General features: G+C 44.8%; 1 long non-coding RNA gene across 2 annotated transcripts in view; it reads right to left on the bottom strand.

The window, feature by feature from the left end:
- LOC140460524 (uncharacterized) overlaps nucleotides 1–15879 on the bottom strand; it is a 29633-nt gene extending 13754 nt beyond the window's left edge. The window contains exons 1-3 of one of the 2 annotated variants that reach the window (XR_011954154.1): nucleotides 15684–15879; nucleotides 12723–12917; nucleotides 6462–6651 (exon numbers count right to left, since the gene is read on the bottom strand). This is a non-coding gene — a long non-coding RNA (uncharacterized lncRNA). The remainder of the gene's footprint in view (nucleotides 1–6461; nucleotides 6652–12722; nucleotides 12918–15683) is intronic. The other variant, XR_011954155.1, reaches the window with a different exon arrangement.
- Between the last annotated feature and the right edge of the window lie 3567 nt (nucleotides 15880–19446).

Here is a 19446-nt window from a genome sequence, read left to right as displayed (position 1 = left end):
TCCACCCTGCTGAGGCACGGACGGGTCCACACGGGGGAGAGGCCCTTCAGCTGCCCTGAGTGCAGGAAGGCTTTCAGCAATTCCTCTGACCTACTGAAGCACCAGCCGGTCCACACCGGGGAGAGGCCATTCGCCTGCCCAGAGTGTGTGAAGGGGTTCAGCAGTTCCTCCGCCCTGCTGACCCACCGGCGGGTCCACACAGGGGAGAAGCCTTTCAGCTGCCCTGAGTGTGGGAAGGCCTTCACACATGCCTCCAACCTGCTGACCCACGGGTGGGTCCATACCAAGGACAGGCCCTTCTGTTGCCCCGAGTGTGGGAAGGCCTTCAGCACTTTCTCCCACGTGCTGATCCACCGACGGGTCCACACCGGGGAGAGGCCATTCGCTTGTCCTGAGTGTGGAAAGGCCTTCAGCAATTCCTCTGATCTACTGAAGCACCAGCGGGTTCACACTGGGGAGAGGCCCTTCAGCTGCCCTGAGTGCGGGAAGGCCTTCACCCAGGCCTGCAACTTGCAGAGGCACCAGCGGGGGCACCAGCGCTCCCAACAATCGGATTCTGCCGGTGAGGCTGCTGTGGGTCACCCCCAGGACTGAACCTCCTGCCCAGTCTGACAGTGGGAGAGTTGGTGGGCTTGTTTTGTTTTCTGCTGGACTGTACCCACTCCCACGGTGGCTCAGTGGTGAGTAGCATTGCCTCACAGTGCCAGGGACCCGGCTTTGATTCCACTATTGGGGCAACTATCTGTGTGGAGTTTGCACATTCTCCTCCTGTGCCTGCGTGGGTTTTCTCAGTGTTCCGGTTTCCTCCCAGTCCAAAGATGTGCAGGTAGGGTGGATTGGTGAAGTTAAATTGTCCCAGTGCTCAGGGATGTGTAGGTGTGGTGCATTAGTCAGGGGAAATGTCGAGTAATAGGGTAGGGAAATGGGTCTGTGTGGGTTACTCTTCAGAGGGTCAGTTTGAACTTGTTGGGCTGAAGGACCTGTGTCCACATTGTAGGGATTCTGTGATTCTATGAACTTTGATCCATTGGGCGCTACTGCTCGTTGAGCCCAGGACTGCACGTTCCCACTGAAACAATCCGCACAAACCCAAGCCTGTGAGACCATTGGAGCAGAAGTTAGGCCATTCAGCCGACTGAGTCTGCTCTGCCATTCGTTAGAGACAAAAACAAACTGCAAATGCTGGAATCCAAAGTAGGCAAGCAGGAGGCTGTGAGAACACAGCAAGCCAGGCAGCACCAGCAGTGAAGTCAGTGTTTCAGGTATTAACCCAAATCATTGACTTCTCTACCAGAAATGATTTACCAGGATGTTGCCGAGAGTTTGGGCTACAGGGAGAGGTTGAATAGACTGGGGCTGTTTTCCCTGGAGTGTCAGAGGTTGAGGGTTAATAAAATCATGAGGAGTATGGATAGGGTAAATAACAAGGGCATTTCCCTGGAGGTTGGGCAGTCCAGAACCAGAGGGTTTATGGTGAGAGGGGAAAGATTTAAATGGGACCGATAGGGCACCCTTTTCATGCAGGGGGTGACACATGGATGGAATGAGCTGCCAGAAGAAGTGGTGGAGGCTGGTACAATGACAGCCTTTAAATAGCATCTGGATGGGGACATGAATAGGAATGGTTGAGAGAGATATAGGCCAAGCGCTGGAAACCGACACTTTGGTCCAACTCATTCATGCTGACCAGATATCCTAAATTAATCTAGTCCCATTTGCCAGCACTTGGCCTGTATCCCTCTAAACTCTTCCTGTTCAAACACCCATCCAGGTGCCTTTTGATTAGATTCCCTAAACAGGCCCTTCGGCCCAACAAGTCCTCACTGACCCTCCGAAGAGTAACCCACCCTAACACTCCTGGCAACTTAGCATGGACCTCAAGGGACAAGTTTTCACACAGAGGGTGGTGCATGTGCAGAATAAGCTTCCAGGGGAAGTGGTGGAGGCTGGTACAATGACAACATTTAAAAAGCATCTGGATGGGTACATGAGCTAAATGCTGACAAATGGGAGTAGATTAAATGTTGGATGTCTGGTCAGTATGGACGAGTTGTACCGAAGGGTCTGTTTCAGTGCTGTACATCTCTACGACCAGGCCTCCCGGGTTCACACACAAAGAATCTGTCAGTAACGTTGGGTTTCAGAGTTCGGTTGAAGCAATGTGGTATCTTTTAGAGACTTCGAGTCAAAAGAGATGCACAGCAGGGAAACAGACCCTTCAGTCCAACTCGTCCATGCTGACTGCATATCCCAAATTAATCTCCTCCCATTTGCCAGCACTAGTCCGTATCACTCTAAACTCTTCCAATTCATGTTCCAATCCAGATGCTTTTTAAATGTTGAAATTGTACTAGACGCCACCACTTCCTCTGGCAGCTCATTCCATACATACACCACTCTCTCTGTGAAAAGGTCTCCCCTCAGGTCCCTTTTAAATATTTTCCCCCTCATCCTAAACCTCTAGTTTTGGATTTCCCATCCTGGGGAAAAGATTTTGACTATTTACCCTATCTGTGCCCCTCATAATTTTATTAATATCTACCAGGTCACTCCTCAGCCTCTGATGTTCCAGGGAAAAATACCGGCAACTTATTCAATCTCTCCCTGTAACTCAAACCCTCCAACCTCAGAACCATCCATTTAAATCTTTTCTGAACCCTTTCAAGTTTCACTACATCCTTCCTGGAGACACAATTTGCAGGTGTTCAGTGTTATGGAGCAGGCCAGATCCCCTCAAAACATTCTAGGAAGGTAGCCCAGACCCTAACTTTTTTTAGTTGTTTTAGGCAGAGCTATCTCAGGAGTGATGTAACTGGTCAAATCACTTGGCTTCCAGGAAAACAATTTATTTACACACCGCCGAATGAAACCTTTGTGACCACTCCATTGACCTGTGTTGCCACCTTCAGGGTCCAATCGCCTGAACACCCAAATCTCTAACTCCCCCTCGCGAGAGCCAAGTGTCCTCAGTTCTATTGAGGGGGGGAAATTGGATGTCAGTCATCTCTGTATTAGAGAATGTATCATTTAAATAAAACTGGGAAGGGCATTCCTGACAGAAGATTCAACAGAAGGTGGCACAGAGTATTCCAAGAGACACCTAACCTGGCTGTAATCGGAGAGACTAAATTCCATTTTTTGTTACAAGAGGGAATCATATTTATTGGATCAGCATATCACGTGAATCTTGTTTTATTCCGGAACAGTCAGTACATAGAACATAGAGAACATAGAACATAGAACAATACAGCACAGAACAGGCCCTTCGGCCCACGATGTTGTGCCGAACTTCTATCCTAGATTAAGCACCCATCCATGTACCTATCCAAATGCCGCTTAAAGGTCGCCAATGAATCTGACTCTACCACTCCCACGGGCAGCGCATTCCATGCCCCCACCACTCTCTGGGTAAAGAACCCACCCCTGACATCTCCCCTATACCTTCCACCCTTCACCTTAAATTTATGTCCCCTTGTAACACTCTGTTGTACCCGGGGAAAAAGTTTCTGACTGTCTACTCTATCTATTCCTCTGATCATCTTATAAACCTCTATCAAGTCACCCCTCATCCTTCGCCGTTCCAACGAGAAAAGGCCGAGAACTCTCAACCTATCCTCGTACGACCTACTCTCCATTCCAGGCAACATCCTGGTAAATCTTCTCTGCACCCTCTCCAAAGCTTCCACATCTTTCCTAAAGTGAGGCGACCAGAACTGCACACAGTACTCCAAATGTGGCCTAACCAAAGTCCTGTACAGCTGCAACATCACCTCACGACTCTTGAATTCAATCCCTCTGCTAATGAACGATAATACTCCATAGGCCTTCTTACAAACTCTATCCACCTGAGTAGTTAGAAGGGATTTATTTGGTTTGTTAATAGTTTATTTCATCTGTTCACCATTACTGTTGGATAAATAAATGGATTTTTGTTGATTTTAAAGTGTCAGGGATTTATTTTTAAACATTAGAGCAGGTTACACTACTGTTCACATTAATTTTACAGATTATAGGGCGATGCGCTTCTCTTTGGGTGTTTCGGTTTGAGATCTCTGGTGGGGTTGGAGTTGGTGTCAGCTTTCCCTTTCTAACAGTATTGACGTGATGTCATGCTGAATGCAGTGGAGTCAATATTAATCCCAGCCTCTTGCTCTGGTTGTGGGTGAATCACCTTAATTTGGCCACTGACTCAGAAACAACACACAGAACCAATTGCTGAAACAATGATTCACACTTCATTGCACGTTACAACCAAAACTAAAAACCCTTGAGTAAGCAAGTTCAGTCTCACGGCTGCCACCCTCCCCCCACCCGGCTATCACCTGATTGCTGGCAGAATTTAACCGAGTTTCCATCGACAGTGCCCATCTCTGGAAGGGTCAAGGGGTTTGACGAAATATTGTTCTTCCAATACTGCTGCTGCATCGTTCTGGAGCGAGAACGTAGAACAATACAGCACAGTTCAGACCCTTCAACCCTCGATATTGTACCAGCCTTTTATCCAACTTGAAGATGAGACTAGCCTGCACACCCCTCAATTTACTGCCGTCCATGTGCTTGTTCAGCAGTCGCTTAAATGTCCTTAAATGTATCTGACTCTCATTCCAACCCTGGAAGTGCATTCCATGCACTCACCATCGGAGTAAAAAACCTACCTCTGACATCTCCCCTAAACCTTCTTCCAAATACCTTAAAATTATGCCCTGTCATTTCTGACCTAGGGAAAAAGTCTCTCGCTATTCGTTCTATCTATGCCTCTCAACATATAGTACACCTCTATAAAGTCACCTCTCATCCTTCTTCGCTCCAATGAGAAAGGCCCTAGCTCTCCCAACCTAAGACATGCCCTCCATTCCAGGCAGCATCGAGGTAAATCTCCTCTGTACCCTCTCTCAGCTTCCTGTTGTGGGTCTGTTCGCCGAGCTGGGAATTTGTGTTGCAGATATTTCGTCCCCTGTCTAGGTGACATCCTCAGTGATTGGCAGCCTCCTGTGAAGCGCTTCTGTGATGTTTCCTCTGGCAACTTCCCTACACATCTTTCCTAAAATTAGGTGACTAAAAGTGAACACAATATTCTAAGTGTGATCTAAACAATACACCATACAGCTGCAGCATAACCTTGCAGCTCTTAAGTTCAAACTCCCTGCTAATGAAAGCCAACACAGCGTACACCTTCGTAACAACCTTCTCAACCTGGGTGGCAACCTTGAGCGATCTATGGACTTGGACTCCAAGATCCCTCTGTTCCACCACATGGTCAAGAATCCTGCCTTTAACCCCATAGGTTGAACAAACAGAGGAGTTTGGTGAAATGAGAATCATTAGATAAATGCTATTGAGTGAACTGATGGTGCTATGGGCTGGCAAATCTCTGGGTACAGGTGGATTTCATCATAGAATTTTAAAAGGTGGCTAATGAGTTCATATTTGCATTAATGTTAATTATCCAAGATTTATTAGATTCAGGCAAGTTTTCCTCAGACTGGAGAGTAACATATTTAATACTTCTGTCCTCGAAGGGAAAGATACATCATGGAAAATGTGCTCCCTTGAGTCTATGGCAATTAAACATTTGTTTTTGAATCAATTAAGGAGATTATAACCACCATGTCAAAGAGCTCGTGATAATTGAAAAGAATCAGCATGCTAATATGAAAACAAAATGTTGTTTCACCAATTTATTCATAGAATTCCGAGAGTGTGGAAAGAGACCATTTGGCCGATCAAGTCCTGCACCAACCCTCAAGTGCATCCCACCCAGATCCAGACCGCCACTCAACTCCCGTAACCCTGCATTTAGCATAGCTAACTCACCTAGCTTGTACATCCAAGGACATTACGCAATCCAGCATGGCTAATCCACCCAACCTACACATCTTTGGACTGTGGAGCCCCCAGTGGAAACTCACAAAGACATAGACAGAACATGCAAACTCCAAACAGATAGTCGACTCAAGCCTGAAATCAAATAGGTGTCTCTGGCAGTGAGAGGGAGCCACTGTGCCACCATGCTGTCCTCAAGGAATTATTTAAAAGAGTATGTAAATTGAAGCCTGTGGATATACTGAACTTGAATATCCTAAAGGTGTTTGACATGTTTTCACGAAAAGCATATTGCACAGAGGAGCTCATGGTGTAAAGTATAGTTATAGAACATCAACTGACTGGCAGAAAACAGAATATGCAAAAATGGTTCTTTTGTCAAATTGGTTGTATATGACAATGTATAGTGGGGTTCCAACAGGCATCTCTGCTGGCTCCTCAACTTTCTACAATTATATAGATGACTTACAGGAGGGGATCAAAGGTATGTGGTTACATTTGCAGGCAACACAAAGATAGATGGAGATGTACATTGTGGGGATGACATATCAATGATGCAGATTGATAGATTGGTTACATAAATAAGCAAAACTCTTGCAAGTGGTGTACAATATGGTAAAATGCAATTTGTTACCTACTTGGAGAACAACTGCATAATCCTGAGATGCAGAGGGATCCGGGGGCCTTGCAAATAAGTCACAAGTTAGAATGCAAGCACAGCAAGTGATTAGAAAGGCCAATCACATAAATGTAAGGCGATTATGCCTCAGATACAGAGCAATGGTGGGACTACATCTTGAACACGGTGCTCAGTTTTGATATCCTTACCTAAGGAAGAATGAAAATGCATTAAAGGCAATTCACAGAAGGTAAACTAGATTGACACCCACAATGAACAGACTGTCGAATGGAAAATCATTCGACAGACAGGTCTGACTTTCAACCAGAGTTTGGAATAGCAAGGGGTGATTTGATTGAAGTTTCTATGAGCCTGAATGGTCTTCAAAAGATGGATGTTGAAGGATGTTCACTGATTGTTGTGAACGAACAATTAGATCACCCATTTATAGAGTCATAGAGATGTACAACATAGAAACAGACCCTTTGGTCGAACCCATCCATGCTGATCAGATATCCCAACCCAATCTAGTCCCACCTGCCAGTACCCGGCCCATATCCCTCCAAACCCTTCCTATTCATATACCCATCCAAATGCCTCTTAAATGTAGCAATTGTACCAGCCTCCACCACTTCCCCTGGCAACCCATTCCATACACATACCAACCTCTGCGTGAAAAGGTTGCCCCTTAGGTCTCTTTTATATCTTTCCCCTCTCACCCTAAACCTATGCCCGCTAGTTCTTGACTCTCCGACCCCAGGGAAAAGACTTTGCCTATTTATCCGATCCATGCCCTCATAATTTTGTAAACCTCTATAAGGTCACCCCTCAGCCTCCGATGCTCCAGCAGCTCAAATCCTCCAACCCTGGCAACATTCTTGTAAATAGTTTCTGAACACTTTCAAGTTTCACAACATCTTTCCAACAGGAAGGAGACCAGAATTGCACGCAATATTCCAACAGTGGGCTAACCAATGTCCAATACAGCCGCAACATGTCCTCTCAACTCATGTACTCAATACTCTGACCAATAAAGGAAAGCATACCAAATGCCTTCGTCACTTTCCTATCAACCTGCGACTCCACTTTCAAGGAGCTATGAACCTGCACTCAAAGGTCTCTTTGTTCAGCAACACTAAGTGCATTAGTCCTGCTAAGATTGGCTTTCCCAAAATGCAGCACCTCGCATTTATCTGAATTAAACTCCATCTGCCATTTCTCAGCCCATTAGCCCATCCTGTTGTAATCCGAGGTAACTCTCTTCGCTGTCCACTACACCTCCAATTTTGGTGTCATCTGCAAACTTACTAACTGTACCTCTTATGCTCGCATCAAAATCATTTTGTTAGATAACAAAAAGTAGAGAGTGCAGCACCAATCTTTCTGGCACTCCACTGGTCACAGGCCTCCAGTCTGAAACACAACCCTCCACCACCACCCTCTGTCTTCTATCTTTGAGCCAGTTCTGTATCCAAGTGGCTAGTTCTCCCTGTATTCCGTGAGATCTAACCTTGCTAATCAGTCTCCCATGGGGAAACTTGTCGAACGCCTTACTGAAGTCCATATAGATCACATCTACTGCTCTGCCCTCATCAATCCTCTTTGTTACTTCTTCAAAAAATGCAATCATTTGTGACAAAGAAGGGGGGAAATGTTTTGGAAGGTTGTGCAGCTTTGGAATACTTTGCGACAGAAGATAGTGGAGGCAGGACCATTGAGTATTTCTAAGGCAGAAGTAGATTAATTCCTTTGCTTAAGAAGAATCTAAGGTTATGGGGATGGATGCGAATGTGCAATGTATAACACAAAGTAATCAGCCATTATCTTCTTGGAGTGGAGCAGCTTAATGAGCCAAATGGCTTACTTCAGCTCCTAATTTGGACATTCATATATTCTGCTAGCTATAATGACCTGAGTTTGACCAGCATATATTTCCAATAAGCCCATGTTGATTCTGCTCAGTCCTATCATGAATTTTTAAATGTCCTGTTGTTGTACCTTTTATTATAAATTCCCTGTGCAGTCTTCCTTCTTTCTAAAACAGTGGGATGACATGTGCCACTTTCCAATTACCACTTTCCAGTGAACTAGCGTTAATCACCAAGCCCAGGGAATTTAGCTACTTTAAATCCTATTCAATTCTCTGATGCATTTTTGTTTCATACATATTAATATCCTTCAGTTCTTCATTTATACTAGCCCCAACATTCGCCATAATTTCTGGGAGCTATTAGTATTTTCCACTGAATGGCATTTCCATCACTGAACCTCTTACCAGCAACATCCTGTGATTTAAACCTGTGACCTCCTGATTCAGAGATAAGGCTGATCCCTACTAGCAGCTGGTTTGGGTGTATGACTGTCACCAACACTGTGGCAGTTTGGGAAATCCATTCTTGTTTGGCCAGTAAATAATCAATTCACGCTGCTCAGCATCAAAGGAGTTGACAGTGTCATGACAGTGTCAGTATCAAAGGAGTTGACAGTCAGTAATTTGATTTATCGGAAACAGGTGAGATGTTTCCTGCCTCTGTGCCAAAAGCAAAGATCATGTCCAAAGAATCTGTCCCTGGTGGAGGTTTACTACTAACAATTGGAGTCCAAGACCTTTGTCCTTGGTTACTGATAGCTTATTGCTCAAGAGGTTGGATCAAGGGGACACCTATCCAGTTCTTGGTCAACGATCAACTATCCAGGGGCAGAGGGGCATCAACTTGTGCAGAAAGGAGCAGGAAGAAGCTAAACAGCATTCATGGGTTATACGAATGAGTGGAAAAAATGTTTAATGTCACTCAATACGACAACATCAGAACCATTTACTTTTCACCCAAGAAAGACTGATTGGAGAACTGCTAAATTATTAGAAACTAAGCACTATAAAAGGGAAAAAAACACTTTGGAGACCAAGTACACAAATCATCAAAAGTAGCAGACAGGTACAAAAACCAATTGAAAAATACAAATAGAGGCCTCTATTACAAAGGAGATGAAATACATGGGGTTGAAAGTTATGTTTCAGTTCCAAGCATCATAGAATTCTAACATCACAGATAGACACCATTGGCCTGTCATGTCTGATAATTGAATTCTGGTGGAGTTTCCTCGCTTTCAAATTTGTGGTGTGAAATTCTAACACCACCTCTGCACACTTCTGGAGACCTCGAGTTTACAGAATCACACCACATTCCTCTCTACCTCCTCCAGGAATAACTATTTCTCCCGAAATACTGCCAGTTCCTCAGATTACTTGGTACCCCCGAATACAATCCGCATGTCAGGAAATCTCTGGTGCTGCCCCGACACCAACAGTCACCCTTGGAACTGAAGAAAATGCAGAAATCTAAGGTGCAAAGAAACTTGGGTGTTCTAGTCCAGGATTCTCTCAAGGTAAACTTACAGGTTGAGACAGTAGTTAGGAAGGCAAATGTAATGATGACATTTAATTTGACAGGACTTGAATGTAAAAGTAGGAATGTAGTTGAGGTTTTGTAACACTCTGGTCAGGCCATATTTGGAGTATTGTGCGCAGTTTTGGGCCCAAATCTCAGGAAGGATGTACTGGCCTAGACGTGTGTTCAGAGGAGGTTCACGAGAATGGTCCCAGGAATGAACATTTGAACAAATAAGGAATGTTTGAGGACTCTGGGTCTATATTTAATGGAATTTAGAACGATGACGGGGGATCTAATTGAGACCGACAGAATTCTGAACAGACTGGATGTTGGGAAGATGTTTCCTTTGGTAGGAAAGGCTAGGAGCCGAGGGCACAGCCTTAGACCAAAGGGAAGACCCTTTAGAATGGAGGTAAAGAGAAACTTCTTCAATAGAGTGGTGAATATATGGAACTCACTGCCACCGAAGACTGTGGAGGCCAGGTCATTGAGTACATTTAAGCTGTGAAAGATAGTTCTTGAGTATGAAACGGATCAAGGGTTACTGGGAGAATGGGGTTAAGAAACTTATCAGCCCTGACTGAATCGCAGAGCAGTCACAATGGGCTGAATGGCCTAATTTCAGCTCCTATGGTCTTATGATACACTGATGTGTGGAGGGGTGAGGAACGGGGGGGAAAGAGATGAAGAGAGGAATACAATTAAGGGGAAGCTGGATCCAGATGAGGGAGAAAGGAAGAGAAGGAAATACAAGAAGCATACATTAAATTACAGAACGCATAGGAGATCTGGCATACAGAGGGATCTGGGCATATAGATCCCTGAAAGTGGCAAAGCAGGCAGGCACGTGGTCATGAAGGCATACAGCACGCTTGCCTAGAGTGTAAGAGTTAGCGAGTTATGTCACAGCTATTTATTCCGGCCACATTCATAACATTGCGTGCAGTTCTGGCCAGCATGCTACCGGAAGGACGTGGATGCTCTGGGAGAGGGTGCAGAGAAGGTTCACTAGGACGTTGCCTCTCATGAAAGCAAAAATCCTCTTTGGATTTCTTTTGATTAGCGAAAACAGGTACTAATGTGGGTCTTTTGTAAAAGCAAAGTGGCATAAAGCAAACGTGCGATAAGTGGGGGATACCAGTTTGCTGATGAGGGATGGGAAGGGGCGATGAAGAGGGGTGGGTGGAGGCTCAGGCAGAGCGAAAACACTGGTAGAGGCCAATTCAGCCGACCAGCCTAGCCCTGTGCTGGAGACTCAATGGGACAGAGACAAATGTATCTATTTCAGACCTACCTGCAGGGGTTGGACAAACATTACGCTCCATCCAGGGTAAAAAGTGTTCTCTATCTGCTCCTGCAGATCAATTCCGTAGGGAAGGTGCCGTCAGACAGCACTGGAAGTAAAGTGGGTGCAAGAGCAGCAAGTCCGACATAAAGGATCCTCTTGCCCCTCCCACTTCACCCACTAAACAGGGATCAAGGTGTGACTCAGCGGCAGTAACAGCAGAATATACTGGCACTAGAGTGTGTCCAGCAGAGATTCACACGATCGATCCCTGGAATGGTACGCCTAACATACGATGAATGGCTGATGATCCTGGGATTGTATTCATTAGCGTTCGGAAGGTTGAGGAGAGATCTAATAGAAACTTACAAGATTATGCTTGGCTTAGAAAGGGTGGATACTGGGAAGTTGTTTCCATTAGGCAGAGGAGACTAGGATCCAGGGACACAGCCTGATAATTAGAGGGGGTCAATTTAGAACAGAAATGAGGAGATATTTCTTCAGCCAGAGAGTGTGTGCCTGTGGAATTCATTGCCAGGGAGCGCAGTGGAGGCCAGGATGTTAAATGTCTTCAAGGCAGAGATTGATAAATTCTTAATTAAGGAATTAAGGGCTACGGGGAGAGTGTGGGTAAGTGGAGCTGAAATGCCCATCAGCCATGATTAAATGACAGAATGGACTCAATGGGCTGAATGGCCTTACTTCCACTTCTGTGTCTTATGGTCTTAATTCATTGATGTTGACTAGATATTCTAAATTAATCTAGTCCCATATGCCAGCACATGGCCCATACCCCTCTGAACCCTTCCTATTCAGAAACCATCCAGATGCCATTCACATACTGTAATTGTACCAGCCTCCACCATTTCCTCTGGCAGCTCATTCTTTACGCTCACTACCCTCTGAGTTAAAAAGTTGCCCTTAGGTTTCTTTTAAATCTTTGCTCATCCACTTCACCCTAAAGCTATTACACTTTAGTTCTGGACACCCCCAAACCCAGGGGACAATATCTTGTCTATTTACCCAATCCATGCCTTTCATGATTTTATAAATGTATACAAAGGCCTTTGCCACACTCGGGAAAACAGCCCAAAACAATTCAGTTCAAACCCTCCAAACTGGCAGCATCCTTGTAAATCTTTTCTGATCCCTTTCAGGTTTCACAACGTCCTTGTGATAGGAGCGAGAGCAAAAGTGGCCCATCCAATGTCCTGTACAGCCGCACCATAACCTCCCAACTCCGATACTCAGAGGATTGGGAAAGTTGTATTTTGTGGGTTTTGAAAACTGGGAAAGAATGGAAGTATAACCTGAACTTTTGAGGGTCAGTTTGGAAGCATCAACACTTCGGGGGTGGGGGAGCAGAAAGAAGAGATGAGGGAAGGAAACCAAGTGTGCTGCAGCCAACACGGAGCAAGAACAGAGGATGTAAAACTGTTGCAGCCAGCTTGAAGCTGCAATGTGGATCATTGCACGTGCTGTACTTGAACCTGATGTATTTATTTGTGGGAATCAGATGCATTTTAAAAATAAAAATAAAATATCTCCCCCTCCCCAATTGCTATCATCCGTCCCTCCTCACCCGGGTAATTAAGACACATACCTGAGTTGGCAGAGTAGATTCCCTCCTTGAATTCACTCCAGTTGCTACAAGTGATCAGATTACCCCCTCCCTCGCTCCCTCCCAGGATGAGGAGTTGCCCAGAGGAGGGTGTTTCACATTGAAACTGATCGGGCCACTTCCGCGTTGTGATGTCAAAAATGGGGCAGGGAGCGGGGACAGGCCGACAGCAGAACTCTGCAGCAGATGGAAGGAGAGCAGTTTGCAAAAATCCCTTCCCTTCAAAGAATCCTCACAGTGTGGAAGCAGGCCACTCGGCCCAACAAGTCCAAACCAACGTTCTGAAGAGTAACCCACTCATACCCCTCCCCTTATTGCCCTACGTTTATCCCAGAGTAATACACTGAACTTACACATCCCTGGACACTATGGAGGGAATTTAGCATGGCCAATCCACCCTTGAAGATATGGATCCCAGGTGGGACCCCTCCGTCTCGAGATCGGTCAAAGAACGAACGGAATGCGGACTGCACAAAGCAAAGTTATCAGTTTAATAAAGCAAGGCAGTCTGAACCAATTCTGTCCAGCAACACAGAAGTTAAAGCTTCTGAACTCGAGGGGAAATTGCAGAATTACTTTCGAAAAAAAACATGTAAACGATGTGTAATTTAAGAGACAGCACAGCCTTAAAAGACCAATCAAATGTAATAAGGTGACATGTTTGACAGCAGGTTAGTCCAACATTTCCTAGGAAACAGATTGTTTTACTCTCAAAATCATCCCGTGTTTGCTAGTTCAAGGTTAGTTCGAACACCAAATTCATATGATTCATATTATTAAACTCCATTGTTTTCTTTTCTCCAAAGCTAACCAACTCAGCAAAGCAGCAATTCAAGTTCACAGTATCAAATCATAACCTGAAGCAATTTTAAATTGAAAAGCCATTTTGTGGTTAATAAAAACCTACATACACCTGTTGCTCCTAACAACAGCCTAAATTCAAATTTTAAATTCTCATCTCCCCCTGGGTTCATCTCCATCATTGCAAGCTCATCAGACGAGCCCCTTGCAAGCCGGGGTGGGAGGGGGAATGATAAAGATCGAACTTGCCCTGCTGTGTGGACTTGCCATTGCCAGCATTGGTGCACAAGAAGGGACAGTTTACCTGTGCGATCCTGAGCAACCAGAGACTGTGCACCAACTATGCCAGGAACATGTCCTCGTCTGCTGAGGGACTGAACATTACCAAGAATGACTATTGCAGTGGTCAGAGATTGAACAGTTCATTTACAGAACAAGTCTAAATGGTCTTTACCCTGGAAAGGTGTTGTGTGCCAGTTTGATACCAGTTGTGCTATGAGCTACCCTGGTAAGCCTTGCCCCATCCAAATAGGTCACACCACAAAAGAGAAGATAGGGAAATGTTATCTTTCAGTCACAATTTGTTTCTTCAAAGTCACAATAGAATATTTGGCAGAGATGAAGTGGTCTGTTATGTGCTGACTTCAGCAAAAGACTCTTTGACCCCTACTGGCACCAATGTCTTCCCAATTATGGGATGGGTGGAACTGTTCTGAGACAATAACCGCATCTCTTACCAAAAGACCTATCTATTGAACAGCCTCAAGGAAGTCACAAAGGCAGGCATGCCTCTTATTGGCAAGGTCCCTCCCTTACCTACACTAAACCTGGTTATTATTTTGAATAAAGTAAGTACTCCTCGTGCTGTAACTGTAGGAATATAGTCTCCCCTGAGTTTTGCATAGAATGGAAGAATCCAAAAGCTCTACAAAACAGTAATATCACTCTTTGGGATATGCAGCACTCAGTGACTTTTTTGTGTAGGAGGATTTTCAGGAGTTACTAGCCATCAAAACCGTACTTATATCGTTTGTGGTCTCGCCATTTTGGGTAATGAGACAACTGCTGCTTTATTGAGACCAGGATTTAAAATTTGAATTTAGGTTGTTGTGAGGAGCAACAGGTGTATGTAGGTTTTTATTAACCACAAAATGGCATTTCAATTTTAAATAATATTTTAAAATAAATATAACAAAATGGCTTCAGGTTATGATTCGACATTGAACTTGAATTGCTGCTTTGCTGAGTTGGTTGGATTTAGAAATAAAAGAGAACAATGGAGTTTGCATAATATGAATCATAAGTAATTTGGTATTTGAACTAATCTTGAATTAGCAAGCATGGGATGATTTTGCGTGTAAAACAATGTTTCCCAGGAAATATCATAGGACTAACCTGCTGTCAATCATGTCACCTTATTACATTTTATTGGTTTTTTCTTGTAATTCAGGCTGTGCTGTCATAAAAATAAATAATGTGCAATTTTAAAATGTAATTGTGTAATTTTGCCACGGAACACAGAAGCTTTTAACCTGTGTTGCTGGACAAATCTGTGCTAGGCTGCCTTATGTCATTAAGCTGATAACCTTGCTTTAAATAGACCGTACTCCTAGTGATTCTTTTGACCGATCTCGGATCGAGAGAGCCGATTGAGGGGGTCCAGATCTTAACCCTAACCTGCAGAACCCCGAACACTATGGATAAACTTACCTCGGCCAATCCACTCTAACCTGAACATCTCTGGACACTGGGGGTAAATTAGCATGATCAACATACACTAACAAGAACATCCTTGGGCATTATCAGTAATTTAGCATGGCTGAACCCCCCCTAACCTGCACATCGCTGGACAGTCTGGGGAATTAAGCTCGGCAAAGGCCGAGGTTACCACGAGGTTGGAATTCTCTCCCAGAAATGACAGTTGATGGTGCCCTCACCAAGATGGCCGCCCGCGCTCCCCTTCCCAAGACAACATGCGCCTGACCCTCACAAAGATGGCGGCCGGTTGCCCGGGCAACCCGAGAGCGCCCTCGCCGGTGAAGTAAATACGGGGCCTGTGGTGATTTTATTGGAGGCCTCAGGCCTCCCCCTAGGAGTTTATAAACTCCCCAGTCTCCCTCCTCCCGCGGTTTCCAATCCTACCCTGTCTCACTGTCTCCTCTCCCCGGGGGCAGGAGCCAGGTCTTGGCGCTCGGGCCTGGCGACCTCCCCGGGATGTTTCTGAAACCTGGTCCTGTTCTGAAGGAGGATCACCGGGACCCGAAATGTTTCTCTCAGCACAAGCTGCCGGACCTGCTCAGTTTTTCCAGCGGTTCATATTCCTTCAGCCACCGGCACCATTCTGCTCCCACACTCATTAACACCGCCTCAGTCCCGCTGCAGGACCTGCACTGCACATGCGCCAGCTCACAAGGGGCGGGGCCCAGGATTGTGACGTCTCCTGGGTTGAGGGGGCGTGGTTGGGGAGGCCACCAAACAATCGGTGACGATGGGGGCGGGGCGATCGTTTTGCCGGCCCCCAGCCTCCAGAAAGGTGCTATTTAAAAAAGTTTCAACCTAGTGTTTTTTTTTAACTTTTCAGCCTGTTGTGAAATGTTATTCTGGACCTCTGGAAGGGTCAAACATTAGGAAACATAAACAAAGGGATATTAAAAAATATAAATAAAAATAGGTAAGTTAACTTACAAAAGAGACCTCGCACTAAATATCAAAAAGGACAGCAAAAGTATGCGATTGGGAACAGAGTCGCTGAGCTAAGTGTGATACCTTGGAAGATGAAAACTGAGTTAATGGGGGAACATTGAACATTGAACATTCATGGGGGCAGAGATGATCTCAGTTTTTATGTTGGCCGACAACAGAACTATTCCTATTAGAATTGGAAAGTCAGAGGCTATGGAAAGGGTAGAACTTAAACAATCAACTTTGAGAGGGTAAAGGTCCACAGGAAACTATTTGGATTGAGGACAGACAGGTCCACTGGTGTTGATGGCCTACATCCTGGGTCCTGAAGGAAGTGGCAGCGTTGATCGTGAACTCATTAGTTACAATATTCCAAAAATCTCTGAACATGGGAAAGATTCATTGCATTTGTTTCAGACTGAGATATATATACATATGTTCCTGATTGTCAAGGGGATCAAATGTTATGGGAAGAAAGCTGGAGAATGGAGTTCAGAAACATCTCAACCATGATTGAATGTTGGAGCAGACTCGATGGACTGAATGGCCTAATTTCTGCTCCTGTGTCGTATGATCTTATGGTTCCATTGGATTGGAAAAATGCTAATGTAACACCTGTATTCAGAATGGGAGGGAGGCCATATGTGGGAAATTGCAGACCAGTTCGTTGAACATTTGTTATAGAGTCATAGAGATGTGCAGCACGGAAACACTCTTCAGTCCAACTTGACCATGTCAAAAGATATCCTAACCTAATCTAGTCCCATTTACCAGCACTTGACTCATATCCCTCTAAACCCTTCCTATTCATCTACCCATCCAGATGCCCGTTAAATGCTGTAATTGTACCAGCCTCCACCACTTTCTCTGGCAGCTCATTCCATACAAGCACACCCTCTACATGAAAAACATGCCCCTTAGGTCCCTTTTACATCTTTCCCCTCTCACCCTAAATCTATACCGACTCGTTCTGGACTCCCCCACCCCATTGAAAAGACCTTGTCTGTTTATCCTATCCATGCCTGTCATTGTTTTACAAACCTCCATAAGGTCACCCCTCACTCTCCGAACCTCCAGGGAAAACAGCTCCTGCCTATTAAGCCTCTCCCAAATGGTCCAACTCTGGAAACATCAGTGTAAGTCTTTTCTGAACCCTTTCAAGGGATCAGGTAGGAAAATGGGGGTGATGAGCAGTCTTGATCGAATTACGCAGCAGACTTGATGGGCTGAATGGCCTAATTCTACTCCTATATTTGTGAACTTTTGAACTCTGGAGCAGGCAGGACTTGAACCCGATTCAGGGTTAGGGTCACTGCCTCTGTGTGACAAGACATCCATAAAAATATCAAATCCTCCCCATCGGGGAATTGCACCCCCAGTCTCCTGAGTCACAGATGGGGCTACTAACCACTACACTACCGAGGATGCTGGACAGTTGCAAGATGATGGGGATAGGGGTGGAGAATAGGTGGATGTTTCAGGAACTATTATAGACATGAAAGTGTGAATAGCATCTTTATGTACTGGGTAAAAACAAGGACTGCAGATGCTGGAAACCAGAATCTAGATTAGAGTGGTGTTGGAAAAGCACAGCAGGCCAGCAGCATCCGAGGAGCAGGACTAAGCCAGCCAATGATCTGACCTGTGCCACACAAGTACAGTCCCCCTGGAGTGTTACCGGAGGTATATTCAGGCTGTAGGAAGAGATCCAATTCCCGGTTTGACCTGGAATGTAATCCCCACAGGCACACAGGGAGCGGTGATCCAATTGCTCCACATGTGGGAAGCGAATCACTGAGACATTCAAATTCAAACACATCATTGACTTCGTATTGGACAGAAAGGATTAAACTTCTCAGCAACAACCGCTTTAAAAAAAGCGGTTTCATTTTTATAGTCGTAGCGAGAATCACAGTTTCTCAAACTGTGGGCCAATACTAGTGATGTTGAGAGACAAGGTTTGGAATGCATGGCCGCCCAGGTAACAATGGTTGCTATGGGGCTCACAGTGATGACTGAGGGGCCGTCCCGTTAGATGCTCAGTTGTTTCTGTGTTGTTGATGAGGCTTGGCCTCATGGACTGATCTCTGAAGTCAGATTCAAAAGAAGTTTTGAAAATTATGAGAAAAATCATACCCAGAAAAGACAGTGAAAAACGGTTCACCATGGTAAAAGCATTGAGAATAAGATTGCAGATTTCAAATCCATTACAAGGAAGAAAATGTGATGTGAGAAAGAAATTTCACACAGTGAGTAAATACATCTGGAAGACATCGCATGGAGCAGTGGTTGAAGCAGATTCAGTTAAGACCATTGGAAAATTATTTGATGACAAGCAATGTACCAGTTTCCAAGGAAACGTCAGGAAAATGGCACAACATCAGAAAGCTCATTTAGAGAGCTGCATGGACACAATTGGCTGAATGGCCTGCTTCTGTGATTTAGTAATTCAGTGGTTCATAATTGCTTATCAGGTCTTCGTCAGTTGTGAACGTCAAGCTAACATCTGTTATTTTGTATGGTCAGTCAGATCGATGTTTTATAACTGAAGGGATTGGGACTAGGACCCCAGGTATTCACAGTATGTGTCAATGATTTAGATGAGGGAACTAATTGGAATATGTCACAAATTGCAGATGACACGAAGCTGGGTGGAAGGGTTAGCTGTGAGGAGGATACAATGTTATTTGGACAGTCTGAATGAGTGGGCAAATGTATGTCAGATGCAGTTAGTGTGGATAAACGTGAGGTTATCCACTTTTCTAGCAAAAATAGAAAAGCAAATTATTTGAATAACTGTAACCTGGGAGATGGGAAGGTTCACCAAGAACTAATCCAAGATGGAGGACTGGAAAATTTGTGGCTGTAAGAGCTGCTCCTTTTTTGAGGTATTTTCAGTATTGGAGGCGATTTCCTTGAATTCCAGGAGCAGCAATTAATGTTTTATATGCTGATGCATTGTTTTGGAACATTAGAGTAAAAAAATCAGACAACAGCAATTTCAAAATGGAGAAAGACAGCCAAAGGCAGCAAGCACATGGTCTGTAAGGGAGAGAGAGAGAGAGAGAAAGAAACGTATACTACTAACGGATACAGCAGTGAATCTGCATAGTTACTGCTGTTTGAAATCATGTATCTCTGGACATCTCGGAAAAATTAACAAACAGCAAAATTCACAGCTGATCTTGAAGGAACTTGTGCAGGAGAGCTCACAGCACAGGAA

The sequence above is a fragment of the Chiloscyllium punctatum genome, chromosome 36 (assembly GCF_047496795.1).
Source record: "Chiloscyllium punctatum isolate Juve2018m chromosome 36, sChiPun1.3, whole genome shotgun sequence".
NCBI classification, from domain to species: Eukaryota; Metazoa; Chordata; class Chondrichthyes; order Orectolobiformes; family Hemiscylliidae; genus Chiloscyllium; species Chiloscyllium punctatum.
The sequence above is the reverse complement of the archived record's forward strand: the minus strand, read 5'-3'. Positions and strand labels throughout refer to the sequence as shown.